Here is a 14,519-nt window from a genome sequence, read left to right as displayed (position 1 = left end):
TTAGAGGTGAATGGAATGAGCTACTTTCTACAGCAGAAACAGACACTGTAAAAACTGGTGACATTATGACCTGTGTATTATATTAAGTGATGGGGATACTTTTTCTGTAAAGTTCCTGTTGAATTTTTAAAAAGTAATTTTGCAACGCTCCAAGCAGGACAAACTGAGTTCCATTCATCTACATTGTACTGGGGGGAGGCATGCATCAAATAGATAATCTCATAAACTGTATAAGCAGGTAGGGCTGGGAAAAATATTGATGCAATATTTATATTGTGACATGAGACTAGATATGATTAGATTTTGGATATGATATGGCATAAGTGTTGTCTTTTCCTGGTTTTGAAGACTGCATACAGTCATTTTCTGGACCTACCAGACTGTTTTAACTGTTATAGTATTTGCTTTGACTTTGTCATTATATACACATTGCTGATGATTATCTAACGAAAATCTCATTGTGTTAATATTTTGCAAAACACAAAGAGTCATCCCTACGTTATCACTGCAATACTGCTATTCAGGTACTCTAGAGAAAATGTCTATATCAAGATATTTTATATGTCCAATGGCCTGCAAATATCAAGATACTGTTTAAAAGCCCTACGTCCAAAATTAGCAAATGCCTAATGTAGGTAACATGTGCAAGGGACTGGTAGATTTGCTTCACTCAAAATAGCCAAAAAACAGAAAGAAAGAAACAGTCTAATGGTCTGTCTATTGAGTGTTTGGGTATTGGCTGGTGGGCAAAAAAGTAAATTTTGCAGTCTGCATACAAGTAAAAACAGTACTATTTGCGTGCTTACGAAGTATTGAATTAACATGCTAATATCCTGGATGATAACCATGACTTTCTATGGAAGAAAAATACTGAGTTGAAACAGTAGTTAGTTAAAAGAAATGTCGTTAGTTGACACGTGATTTTATTAAATAGCTCTAGCTAGTGTTAGCTAGTTAGCTAGGTAGCTAATCAGATCACAGTCTTGGGGATGAAGCCTGCCAGAATGGTCTTTTACTAAAAACAAAATTTGAAGAAGCTAACCTAAAACCATCTCACAATGACAGCACTCAAGAGCACACTCTAAAAGTTGTGTGGAATAACTTTTACTTTAGCTAACTTATATCATATCAACAGTATTAGTAAACATATACAGGTAACATACCTTACCTTCGTTTCCAGTGTCCATAATGGTGGCTGGTAATTGCTTAAGATGTCAGGATGCCAGATCGACGGTTTCCTCCGTATGATACCATCAAGTTTCAGAGGAGAAAAACGTTTTACGAAAAAAAATATAAACAAAGCAAAAACACGTGTTTCTTCTTAAATCCAACTGCTGTAGACGCCTCCGGTTTAACATTAGAGAAACACATGGCAGCTAGGTTTTTTTCTGGCAAGACGAAGTTAGTTTGATATTGAGGTACATATTTTAATTCCTCTTTACATATATTTAGGGGCAAATAGACTGGGTAAAGCTACATTGTTGGATATGTTTGAACGCTAAGGAACGTGGATCAATTTTCCGAATTTACAACAACAGTTTTTAAGGGGGAAACAAATATTTAAATAATATCTGATGATGACTAATGCCAAGCTAACTTCGGTAAATACTGGTTACAATCCAGCACTGGTAAGGGGAAGTAACAGTGCACCAATGTAACTGAGGATATCAGTCCACTAGCTTTTCTCTTTTTCAAAAAAAAAAAAGCTAATGAGAAGTGAGTGGGCCATGTTGTTAAAGGGACAGTTCATCTCCAAATTAAAAATACATTATTTTTTCTTGTACCTGTAGTGCTTTTTATCCATTTAGATTGTTTTGGTGTGAGTTGTCAAGTTTTGGAGAAATTGGCTGTAGAGATGTCTGCCCTCTCTTTAATATAATGGAACTAGATGGCACACTTAAAATTTCATGTGGGAGTTTGTTAAATCTACCAAATTACACACACCAACTACATCACCACGCACCTACTTTTGGGGTGAAGTGTCCTTTGGTGTGAACAGAATTTATTGTTTAGATTGCAATAAAAGTATTAGTAAACTAAAATAAACAAACAAGAGAACAAAACAATAATCTGACAAAAACAACTGCAAATAAGAGATAATAAAGGGCCAGCGATTGGGTAACCAAAGAAATAAATATAGGCTGGCAAAGGAACCTTACTAGCAACAATTTTGGCAATTACTTAGCATTGGCTATCTTACAAAAATAAAATTAGAGACAGTCAAGGCACGCAGTCACTCTCTGAAATGTTGTTGTGTCTGTCAGTTTGCCACGCAACAGCATTTTAGCCAGAGATATTCTGCACAGAAATGTAGAGTGGATGGATATGCTGTACTTCGTTTAAAAGATAAAACCCCAAATTGCCGTCTTTATGTTTCTGATTGTGTACAGCCAACACAAATAAAACACAACATCTTAATTAGAGGTGTTGATAGACTTATTTTTGAAACTGGAGAGAGCTAGGCTAGCTGTTTCCCCCTGTTTCCAGTCTTGTGCTAAGCTAGGCTAATCACTTCCTGGTTTCAGCCAAGGAAACCAGAAAACTTAATTTTCCTTGGCTTCAGCTCCATACATAACACATAGACATGAGTGGTATGATTATAGATATATATTGACTAATCAGCACAGCCAAGTAAGGCTGAACCATTCCTCTAAATCACTGCCACTATGTAGCCTGCACACTGCAACTTTAAAAAATTGTGAGGCAGAGAATCATCATATCATTTTGCATCATTCTGTGTGTGTGTGTGTGTGTGTGTGTGTGTGTGTGGTTGGGATGTGGATCATACAAGGACTTCCGCCATATAATCTACATTTTTTCTTTTTTTCTTTTTTCCCAAGTTCCCTGTAGCGCACACTTGTTGACAGATTGCTCATTAGTGTGACACAAACTTTCAGCACTGTCTGCAGTTTCTGGAGTTCACCAGTCTCCCCTCCCGTTCCACAGACCGAGGGAAAGCTATAGCTTGACTGTGCTCTACCTGTATGTGATAGCTATGGCCTGAAGGCTGACAGTATCTAATCACAGCCTCAACAGGTGAGGAGAGGAGACGGTACAGACAGCATGGCACCACCATGGAATTCCTACACTATCATAATGTAGATCAAACCAAACACACAGTATCCAGGATTTATGGTAAAGATATCCAACGATACTACAGTAAATAAAACAAAGTGCATAGACCTATTCTAGCACACATGGTACTGTAATACATCAACTTGTATTATGTTACAGTGTGGAGGCATTTACTGTCAGCATCTTACTAACAGGATCAAATCCACGAGGATTTATAACAAATTGAAGACAAAAACCACAGTGTTCAGGCACTCGTTCAAGCGTACACAAACATTATTGCATTAATCTTTATTCATTTACAATGTGGTGTTCCTCAGCGCCGCGTTTGAAGTCGTGTTTGACCTCGTCCTCACCTCGACAGCACAGAACCTCGTCAGACATAAAAGCCATCGGAGGGGGCAGAAGAAGCCAAACCTCCCCAGGGGAAGGAAGAGCAGAGGAGTGGGAGGAGACGGAGGAGGAGAAGGAGGAGGATGGGTGTCACTGTCTCTACAAAAGCTTTCTTATCCACCAGATATCAAAGCTCTAGTACTCCCAGCATAAAATATTGTTAGAATGATGACTCACCACGGGGGGAGGCTGTCCAATGAAGCCAAAGTAAAAACAAGCAAGAAAGAAAGACAGAAAGAAAGGGAAAAAAATCATGATTGTAAAAAAGGTGGAGGGGGGATTTATGCGGTTTTGGCAGTGCATGGGCGCACAACAGCGTTCTTAAAAGATGTTTTTGATATGAGACAAAGGAAGTATTATGTGAGGCGTCCTCCGTCACTGAGGTGAACTCTGTTTCGGGAGAGGACAGAATATGTGGTAACTGCATAAAATTGTGGTGATTACAATGCAAATTTATCATTGTAACTTGGAACAATAGTAACTTAGTTGTGACCTGTTTCTGAGGCACCAAGTGTTAGCTCCCTTCCCCTTTTTTATTTGCTTTCTAAAGAGGAAGTATTTAGGATGTAGGCCAGATGGGTACACAGCGCTATTGTATGGTTGACAGAGAGATGACCTTGTTGGGCCTGTGTGTGTGTGTGTGTGTGTTTAATCAGACAGAGAGGGGGGATTAGAGACCAGGCACCTGGCAGGTGGAAACAGTCTGTACTCATCTGATGCCCTCCTGTCCTTCTGCGCTCTCACACATACACACACACAACATGTAACTTGGTCATAAGTGTACTGTCATAATTCAGTGCATATACATAAACCTGTATGTTTCAGCCCCCTGCAAGACAGACAGCAGAAATGCCTGCACACTCTGAGCAACTTGAAATGTTTGCAGTTGACTGTACACTGCAGCAAGGGGAAGTTTCTGAATTTTAGAGTGAAGGACAAGACAGGAAGAGACACTCTGGCACTTATAATATACACTCAGCAAAAAATATAAACATGATTTGTGTCGCAAATTTGTTTAAACACTTGCTTAAAATCCATGTTGGTGAGCACTTCTCTTTGTTAAAGTAATCCATCCACCTGACAGGTGTGACATATAGAGGTGCTGATTAAACAACATGAGCAGCATTGCACAGGTGTGCCTTGGACTAGTCGCAATAAAAGGCCACACTAAAATGTGCAGATTGATATTGATATTTATTTTTGAACTATGGTTGTTTCACAATGGGATACATATTAGATTTTTTTTCCCAGGAGGCCATACTAATGACCCATTCTCTGTCTGTGATTGGCTTACCCTGATATTCTTCTCGAACCCTAACCAATCACTTCTCATGCCTAAACCTAGCCAACCAAACCAACAAAGGCAACAAGTACCAATCAGAGCCCAGGTCAGGACTTTGTCCTCCTGGGAAAAAATGGTATCCGTAGCCCTGTGAAATAGCCATAGTTCAGTGCCCATCTTTGGGATCGGCACCTCCACAACAGGTTGCATGATTCAGGTCATGTGTTCATTACCAAAGCAGGGAAGCTGAAAAAATATATGACTGCTACATAAAGTTATACAGGTATGGGGAAGCTACTTTAAAGCATAGTTTCACAAGCCACTTCACACTGGAAGAATCTGGAGTTGTACAGCAAAGCTTCCCTAAGAAGAAATCTAGTTTGGTCAATGGACATTACAATTACAAAAAAGTAGTTAAAAAAAAACATCAAATTGATAAAGTGCATGTGTTGCCAAATTACAAAATAATATGAAACAAAAAAAAGTCACATGGCAGCAAAAAATACCTCTAAATTGTATTGCACTGGGTCACAGGTCATACAGAAATTATCCATGATGACACTGTCGCTGTGTAAGCAGTGAGTAACGCCCGCCCTTTTGCATATGCACTACAAAGGTCGAGTATGTGGTGGTGGCTGTCAAACAAACGGATGCCTGGGTGTGGATAACGGGGTGGTTCTGGTCAAAGTGGTTCCCAGAGAGTACAGAAGCAATGGTAAAATAATATACAATAAATTCCTTTAATTTTATGGCCCAACTACTACTATGCTACACAAAGAGATGGTCAATTACATAAATAATGGCAAAAAAATTATTTAACTACTTGAATGACTATGCAAATACAAATGTAGTTGAATAAGCAGTAAGCTACTTCAAAATGCAGTTAAACTACTAATTTAATTACATAAAGTTCACTACTCCCCAACACTGACATGTATATTTTTTACACTTTCCTGTAATTTTGCTCTTTAATTTTGAAACTTAGATAACTCCCACAAGCCTAATATCCTTCACTCTTTGGTCTGCTGTAACTTTTTCCAACTGGTAATGATGTGCCACCAGGGAGTCACATGAAGACATTACTTAATTCAAATGGGTCACAAGCCAAAAAGATTGGAACAACTTATGAACACATACATGCATAAATAGACCACTTTATTAACTCTTTCCTAAAGCTGATTTATTTTAGAAATAATAAGGATGAATGATGAAATATGAATAAAGCCGAAAATGATAACAGAGTTAAGAAATGTACTTGTGATCAGTTAAAGTTACTGAGAAAAAACGTGTAGTTAATTAAAGTTACTAATCAAAATGCTTATGTGTAGAATAAAACATTCATTCTGTTCTGTTGTTTTACATGTTTTTGCCATGCAGGAATGCCTTTTTGCAGGTTTGAGAGGGTTACTCTAAATCAAAACAGCACAGTCGCACCTCCATTTATGAATCATTTATGGAAAGTAATCAAAAATTAATCAAAAGTATTACTTATTACATTTTCAACAGGGTAACTAGTAATCTGCAACCTACTACATTTCAAAAGTAGCTGGACATGTGAAAAATGCAAAACATTTTGACCAGTTTCAGGCAATGTTATGTGTTGAAGAGGGCAGTGAATAAAAGCTCAACTAGTTTGGCTTACAGGCTTGTTCACACTACATCAATCAAACCAAATGTGACACTTCATTCTGGCCACAAACCAGCCCTTTTGCCAGTGCAAACACAACAATTTCTGTTTCATTTCCAGCATATTACTGTTGCCTTCAGAGGCTTCTCCTCCTATGTGGAAAGGTTTAGGAAGAATTCCTGCTAAAGAGTTTTTCAGGTAAATTAAGCTGACAAACATCAAGCTCAAAAATCATACAGCATCCTGACTCCTGTCAGCCTTCCCAAAAGAGTACTAAGCACCCCATCTGTTATGGCCTGCTCAAAGATAGTAGCTCGAGTGGAGTCATCAGTGTTAAGTTAAAACAAACACAGTAATTACCCTAATTAAGATCTGGCACATTCCTTTAGATTAATAGTAGCTTGTTACTAGATACAAGAGTGTTGATATCAGAGGAGAGAAAAGAGGATTAGAGAAGGTCGAAGGGAGGAGTAGAAAGGTGGATAAAGACAAATAAATGAAACATTTTTAAAAAGGAATGAAAAAAATTGGTCAAAACAAAAGGGGGAGAGGTGTTAAAAGGAAAGTAAGTAAGTTATGAAGAAGAGGTGAGAGAGGGGAGGGGAGGCAGGAGAAAGGAAGGAGGATGTGCGTCTGCGGTGCCGGTGAAAGCCAGTGATCGAGGAGGGCTTTTTTCGGCTGCACCAGGAGTAAATGGCTCTGCAGGCGCCTGTCACTCTGAGGGCCAGCATGGGACGATCAGCGATGATGACGGGGGCACGGACCTGTGTCAACATGTTGAACCCAGCTGTCAATCAAAGCACTCTGCCCTATGGGATGACAAGGATGGACCTTAATCCTGCTGAAGAGAGAAAGAGAGGGATGAGGAGATGCAGTGGACAGGCAGGCGAGAGAAATTAGACATGGAGAAATCAGAAAAGATCAGAGAAAGGCTGATTATTTATTTAAACGGACAGTTAACGCCAAAATCAAAAATACTTATTTTCATTTTAACTGTAGTGCTATTCATCCATCTAGATTGTTTTGGTATGAGTTGATGAGTTTTGTAGATATCAGATGGTACTTGGATCTTGGTGCTCAAAGCACTAAAAAATACATTTGAAAAACTCAACAGCAATGTAGAAAGGTCACAGAGAAATCTATTAGAACCACAGATAGCACTCTGACAGCCCAAGTTGTCCCATGATCAAACAGAGACTTGATATTTGACAACATCAACATATATATTATCCAGCAATCATTAGTGCATATCTGTATATGACAAAAATGCTTTAGTTACAAAAGCGTTTAGTTATAGTTTTAGCTGATCTACAGGCCCCAGTGCTGCTGCACTGCCTGTACTCTCTATATTTACACCCCTGAGAAAGAAAGTAGCTCCTGCAGTAACCAGGTCATGATTTCTGTAAAGAGACATTGTTGTCAACTGTATTTTCTATTTGAGCACCATAAGCTGAGTACCTTCTTGTTCCATAACATTCAAGAGAAGGCAGAGATCTCTATGGCCAATATCTCAAAAACTCTGCAACTCACACCAAAACTATAATAGATACAGAACTGCAGTTATGAGCACTAATGTGAATTTTTGATTTTGGGGTGAACTGTCCCTTTAAGAGGTGTGCTGATGTCATTAAACTTGATATATTCAGGAGAACAAAACCCAACAGGTGATTGTGTAACCTCATGAAGTTCACACCGTTCTGTAACAGACAGTGAAAATTGCAGCTATTCACTTTTCAATTCTGGCTCCACGATGGAGCCATCTATCCTGGGAAATGAAATATTTGATGTCCCTCTCCTTAGTAGGCAATATGACACTGTGTGAACTTGCTATTTGACGGCCAGAAAGGCCCGTATGAGTCATCCTCCAGCTATCTAGGACCGTAACCCCTCAGGCCTCCTGGGAGCGCAGAGGAATGACCAGGGAACCAGTACATTAGAACACAATAGAAAAAGAGACTCTATCCCACAGTCAGTTTTCACTGGAGCTCCAGAAAGCTGTTTTCAATTAGCACTCCCTGATTCTCAGTGTTGGTCTACCGCATCATTTCAAGTAAATGCAACCATAACTTAAGGCCACAATGTTTGGTTTGGCCATGAGGAAATCTGTGCAGCTTCTCTCCTTTCTCTTGTCAGTGGTAGCCACTGCAGGAGTCCTCCAACATGCATTTGAGTTGTTTCTGTCCTTCACTACGGCTGCAGACAAAGTCTTTCTTGTATGTTTTACAGTGATGTAATGTAATACAACACTCACCCATTCAACTACAGCAACCACCAGATCATAGAAAATGCCAGTGCCTGGACAGAGAATAAAATATGTCAGAATAAATTTATAAAAAATAAACTTCTTGAAATATTTTCTCTTGGGAATAAGGAAGGGGAGCAGTACTTTTATAGTTCATTTTTACAACATAATATCGCAGTCAGTGTCTCAGTTGGCTTTATAGGTCCCCAAAAGATGTGGCTCCTGATGAGAACACATTGTCTAAGAAAGGGAAACACTCAAAGATCTTAATACATGAGGAGAGCAGTTGAAGAAAATGGGAAATTCAGACAGCTGGGGTGCAATAGGAGAAAATTACATTAACAAAACAATTAAAAGAAAGCTGTAATAAGGAATATGAAATACATCAAAGGCATTATAAGTATATATATTTGTATAAGTCCTTTGTAAGCCTTCGGACAAGTAAATCTTATTTATTTATTCTATAAACTTAATTTTGATTTTTCCATTTGAAAAAAACTGGTAACAACACACAATCTCCTATTCAAAGCCCCCCCATCCTGTTTTTCATCCCAACCAAGGTCAAAGCCAAGTTATGTGCATACATACATACATATGCATATGGGTCACCGGGTACGTCTACTACTTCAGAAGAGACTTAATTTGAGCAAAAGACAGTTTTTATAGTTTTATGAGTTTTATAAAACTTCTTGTGAGACCCTTTCTAAATTCTAAGAAGCCATTGTCTCTCTGACCCATTGAATAAATGAAGGGGCTTTTTGGTTATTTATTATGAACTCATTTAAGTTTTTCTCAGACTTCCCCACACCAAAAGTGGCAGTGAAGTGGTTGGGGTCAAGCTTTATACCAGTCACATGCAAGAGGGAATAAAAAATGGGATTTCAGAAATCGATCAATGCCTGACAAGCTCACAAGATGTGGCAGGGCTCTGGCAACATTTGAGGTTAACTGTACTGTATATTTTAGCTAATCCTGCATTTGAAAAATGCAGTTGATGAAGGACTTTGAACTGTATTAATCCATGTTTTATACAGAGGGATGTATGGATATGTGCTGTACCGTCTTATCTGCTCAGATAATTTTTCCCCAAGGTCCTCCTCCATGCTGCTTTGTTGTCGACTCAAGAAACGGGCTTGATGTGCTGGATTTCAGTATATACCTTAGAGATTAGCCTCACAAATTTAATTTATGTAACACTTTTCTAAACAATGTGTACAAAGTTCTTTACAGAATGTAGAAAAGAAAAAGTGGGAATAAATGAGACAGACAAGACAATCAATACAAACAATGGCACAATAAAACCACAAAATATGAAGTTGTAACATCTGGAGAGAACCGTGTAATTCTAACAGGCCCCTCACAGCTTGACTCCGTGCCTGCTGCTTCACTACAGCTGCACTTAATTGCCAATTTTAGCACATACCCATGTACTGATCTGCTGGTTTTCAACTCTACATGACATCTCAAGCAACAATATTTGTCTGCTTCATGTCATGCATTATAGTTTTTTATATACATAGGTTAAAAAATAGCTTTGGGATAAGCTGGAGTGGAGTACTGAGTTTACATTACTCTATGTACATTCTAATTAGACAGCATATTCCTCTCAGTGAGGGGCATTTAGCTGCAATAATCACATGTGGTTTATCTGCTTTAAAGAGAATTCCATTAACATTAGGTAATGATAGTGCTAACTAACTGCAGCTAAATGGTAGCGTCAACAAATCGTGGCTATATTTAGTGCTAGCTAACAGTATCAGTAGTATTAACTAACAGTAGTTATTGGTAATGTTAGCTGACAGTAGTTAAAAGCTAATGGTAGCTAACTGTGCTGTCGGCTAACTTTTTAAATCTTAATGCCTGCACTTTTGTGGCTTTTACACAATGGATGTCAGATACAGCAGAGATTGTAGATCTTAGGCCGCTTTGTTTCTTTTATCATCCATGTTGTTGTAAATTTCCCAAAAAGAACATCTTTAGGATTTCTCTACAAATGTTGCCAACACCTCTAACTCATTTGTCTTGAAGTTAAGAGCCCATCTTTGCTTCTGCTCAAAGTTTTGTACATTTCAAACTTGTTCAGTTCAGTTTCCATAATACAGCCCCTGGTCTTAGGTGCCCAGTAAAGGAATGGTGGTTTTTGCCTGGCTGCATCATGAAAGAGAGATAGGGTCAAAGATGCCAAGGATGTACATATAATATATAAACATAACAGTTTATTGCGAGCGCTTCATTTCAGCCACAGTGTTGCACCAGTGACTGTTTATATTCACGCATCCCCAGACTTTACCAGTCTGGGTCACAATCCAAGAGGGCTGACTGGCCAAAACCTTTGATCTGGAGATCAGAGTCTGAAACTTGTCCTTTATGCCAGAAATATTTGTATTTGTACTAAGCGTGTACATGTTTGTGTCTTTGTATGTGTGCATGTGGGCATGACAGAGAGACAGACAGGTAGAGAGAGACAGCAGCAGCAACATAGAGACGGCTAGAGACAGCTTTCAGGGGACACTGTGAACCAAGAGAAAAAGCCAATGATCTTTCGGGCCCCAGATGTACAGTGTCCCTGAGGTGATCAGAGCTGTGACCTGACACTCCGATGTCCCAGCATGCTCGGCAGATGTGGGTCAACTGACATCTGTTTCTCACTACAGCCTGGGCTCAGCTCAGCTCAGCTCGGCCCGACCCAACCCTGCTGCCATATTCATCCTAATAACCACTCCCATAATCACCAGGGATTATTCTAATATTAGTGAGCGCACGCGCACACACACACAAAACAGACACACACACACACACACACACACACACACACACACACACACAGAATGACTGCTCTGATTAAGGTATAGTGCTCCATATGGTTTTTCGGAGGGTTTTTGGGGGGGATTTGTATGTTTTTAGCCTTTCAGTGAAAAGCCTTGAAAAACCCAGCTTAGAGAGGACTAAAGAGCATCCCTGCATAAATAATATTGGAAAATAGCCTGGGCAGGAGGGGAGGGGGGTCACGCTGGGGTGAGATGCGTGGACTGCCAGCAGAGGTGCTCTGACAATGAGAACGCATCGCGAGGCTGCAGCGCGGATATCTGGCCTTGAAGTTAGGCGTTGAAGTGAGACAGCAGTGCGCTATTCTGCCTCCATAAAGGAGGGATTATGAACCACTGACAGGATGTGTGAATCAAGATGGCACACTCACCACACAACAGGACTAGAAAGAGACACTGCAGGGGGCTGTCAAGACAGACCCAGAGTGAGCTGGGAGGATTACCATATAATGATGAAAGATGATGAAGACTGATGAATAGATTGTTGGCGCTTTAGCTATGGGGGAGGGAGGACGACATGCTTCTGTGAGGAACTTGACATCTCAGGCGTGGATGCCAGAGCTTAGTGTAAAGAAATGTGCTGATTTTCCCAGCGTTACTTATACATTTGATTGTTTGTTTGAGCATTTTTGAGATAGTTCAGGTTTTATGTGGTATTGTATGAGGTGCTAATTGATAGTCAGTGTATTACCTGCAGTAGATGCCAGTCGGCACACCCCCAGCAAGGAAATGCAGAGAGCAGCACCAGTACAGAAGCTAAGCATTGGACTGCAGTGGACATGGTCAGCAGCCAAACATATTTTAGTTATCTAAAAAAAAATCAATATCAGTTTAAATACATGCTGTATTTAGAAAATGTCCACTACTTTACCTTGCCATCAGACAGTCTTTTCAATAGGAAATTGCCACTATAGAGGCTAAATATCGATCCCCCCAAACCAATGAAACTCCAAAGGCAAAATCAGTCCACTGTACAGCATCATACAGGAATGTAGTGGAATCAACTTATCTTTTCTTCTTAACTTAATGGAAATATATATAAATAAAGTATTCAACCAGTGTTCAGTTAACTCACATTTTTAAGGCAACAGGGGATCCTAGATTTTTCAGTTAAACTTTGTTGAAAACTTTACAGTGTAACTTTCCCTTGCAGAACACAGGAATTGCTGCTGTACTGCTGCCCTGATCTGTTTGTTTCTTTGTAAACCGATGACTGATTTTGCTATGGAGTTTGGTGGTTTCCCATCAGAAAAGGCAGTCTGACAAAGTAAAATACAGAAAATATTCTAAATATAGCGTACAATTAACCTGATACTGATATTTTTAGAGATGGACCTCTTTAGGTGCCTAAAATACCTTGTGCTTCTGACCCTGTCCACAGCAGAAAACTGCTTAGCTTCCATGCTGTTACTCCTCTGTGTGGCAACCAGCATCTATAGATAAGGAACTGACTATTGATAGGTACCACATATAGTCTTACTTCAAATAATACAAACTATCCCTTTAATATAAGCTATTTTTGCCAAATGTGATTATAAACTCATTACATTCCGAGCATTCTTCTGCTACACGTCTTTCTTTTTGTGCTGTGTGTGAAATCATTTTTTTTCCCTCTTCTCCAGCTCTTCTTTTTTTTTCCTAAAAGGTCTATTTGTGGAAGTCATGGCCTGCTGGTGTTTACGATTCTCACTGGGCCCCTACTGCTGGTGTTTTTTTCCCGCACACACACACACAAACATGCACACAGTGGGTCCTTAATGCTGACACTCAACTTCATTCTTTGCTGCAGCTGCATCTGTTGTCACCATGGAGACCTTGTTTATTACTTAACCCCCCCTGCTCACAAACACACACACACACACACACACACACTATGACAGAGAAATAGGCAGGCTGCGTCTCCCTCTGTGTTTGATTTGGTGTTATAGGACCCATCGGATCACAGCCCCAAGCAAGCCCAGGCCCATATGCACAAACACACACACAGCAGTTGGCCTGGATGGATGCAGCAGGCCCATGCTAAACACAGAGCCATAAGCAGCGCGCTACCTAATCACCTCCAGGCTGGTCTGGATAATGACATTTGTTAAGGCTTTGACTCAACCTGCGTGAGTGAGGAGGCCAGTCTGGCCATCTTTTCCTCTCACACATCACTGATATAAATAGAGAAACTAATAGCAAGGGATGCAAAGCAATGCAGTGGATGCATCTACAGTAGATTCTGGTCAGCACGCCCCCAGTTTGAAGAAGCAGAGAGGAGTGCCAGCACCTAAGCTAAACAATGTACTGCTGTGGCCAGGATCAGCAACAAAAGTATTTCAGCTGCTTAAAAAATTCTATATCAGTTGAAGTATACACTATATTTAGAATATTTTCTCTTATTTCGACTCTTTCTTTGATTTGCATTTTCTTATTCACGTAACAAAACATATAACAACAAAATTAAAATAAAAATGAAATGACATCGCTGTTGGATGCATCTTGTCCATATACAGCCACAATCTTATTGCTTCATCCACTTGCATTTTTCTTAGCTGTGTTGTTTGTTTGGGATCTGTAAATTGTCTATTTTTGTTCAAAAAGAGCTTCTTGTATTCATAAAGTATGTATTATTTTCTCCATTACATATTTCCTTCTACCATATGCAGCCACTGCCATTGTGGAGGGGAGTCCTTTCTATACCATATCCCAGTAATTGCTTTCTTACAAGCAGCCGGTAAAACCCTAACAAAGTGCTTTTTTAAGTACAGTTTCTCTGCCAGTATTTCTAAAAGGTTCACTGTTTACTTTGCTGGCCGACCAAACTCCACTGGCAAAATCAGTAATTTTACCCTCAAGAACACAGGAGTTGCTAGTCTACCACTGCCTTGGTTGGTTAGTTTTTTCTGTTATTGTGTGACTTAAGTGTTTGAAAAGGTTCATTCGGATTCACTGAACTCACTGAAGAGGTCTGGCAACTTCTGTGTTGTGCGAGGTGAAATTTCTGATTTTGCCCAGGGAGCTTCGTTGCTTTGCAGAGAGCAATATTTGGTTTGTATAACATTGGTTTGTCAGAACAGGCCGTCTGACAGCAAGGTA

At 39.6% G+C, this 14,519-nt stretch overlaps 2 long non-coding RNA genes across 2 annotated transcripts in view; both read right to left on the bottom strand.

Annotated features, from left to right (window-relative positions):
• LOC146310790 (uncharacterized) overlaps positions 1 to 1,612 on the bottom strand; it is a 114,455-nt gene extending 112,843 nt beyond the window's left edge. Inside the window, exon 1 of the long non-coding RNA XR_014772314.1 lies at positions 1,169 to 1,612. This is a non-coding gene — a long non-coding RNA (uncharacterized LOC146310790). The remainder of the gene's footprint in view (positions 1 to 1,168) is intronic.
• A 4,525-nt stretch (positions 1,613 to 6,137) lies between these two features.
• The window catches only part of LOC146310789 (uncharacterized), a 36,980-nt gene continuing 28,598 nt past the window's right edge, over positions 6,138 to 14,519 (bottom strand). Inside the window, exons 2-3 of the long non-coding RNA XR_014772309.1 lie at positions 8,626 to 8,669; positions 6,138 to 7,215 (exon numbers count right to left, since the gene is read on the bottom strand). This is a non-coding gene — a long non-coding RNA (uncharacterized LOC146310789). The remainder of the gene's footprint in view (positions 7,216 to 8,625; positions 8,670 to 14,519) is intronic.

Source organism: Lutjanus erythropterus, chromosome 18, assembly GCF_056507025.1.
Source record: "Lutjanus erythropterus isolate fLutEry1 chromosome 18, fLutEry1.hap2, whole genome shotgun sequence".
In the NCBI taxonomy this organism is placed as follows: domain Eukaryota; kingdom Metazoa; phylum Chordata; class Actinopteri; order Lutjaniformes; family Lutjanidae; genus Lutjanus; species Lutjanus erythropterus.
This window is presented reverse-complemented; position numbering and strand designations above follow the sequence as displayed.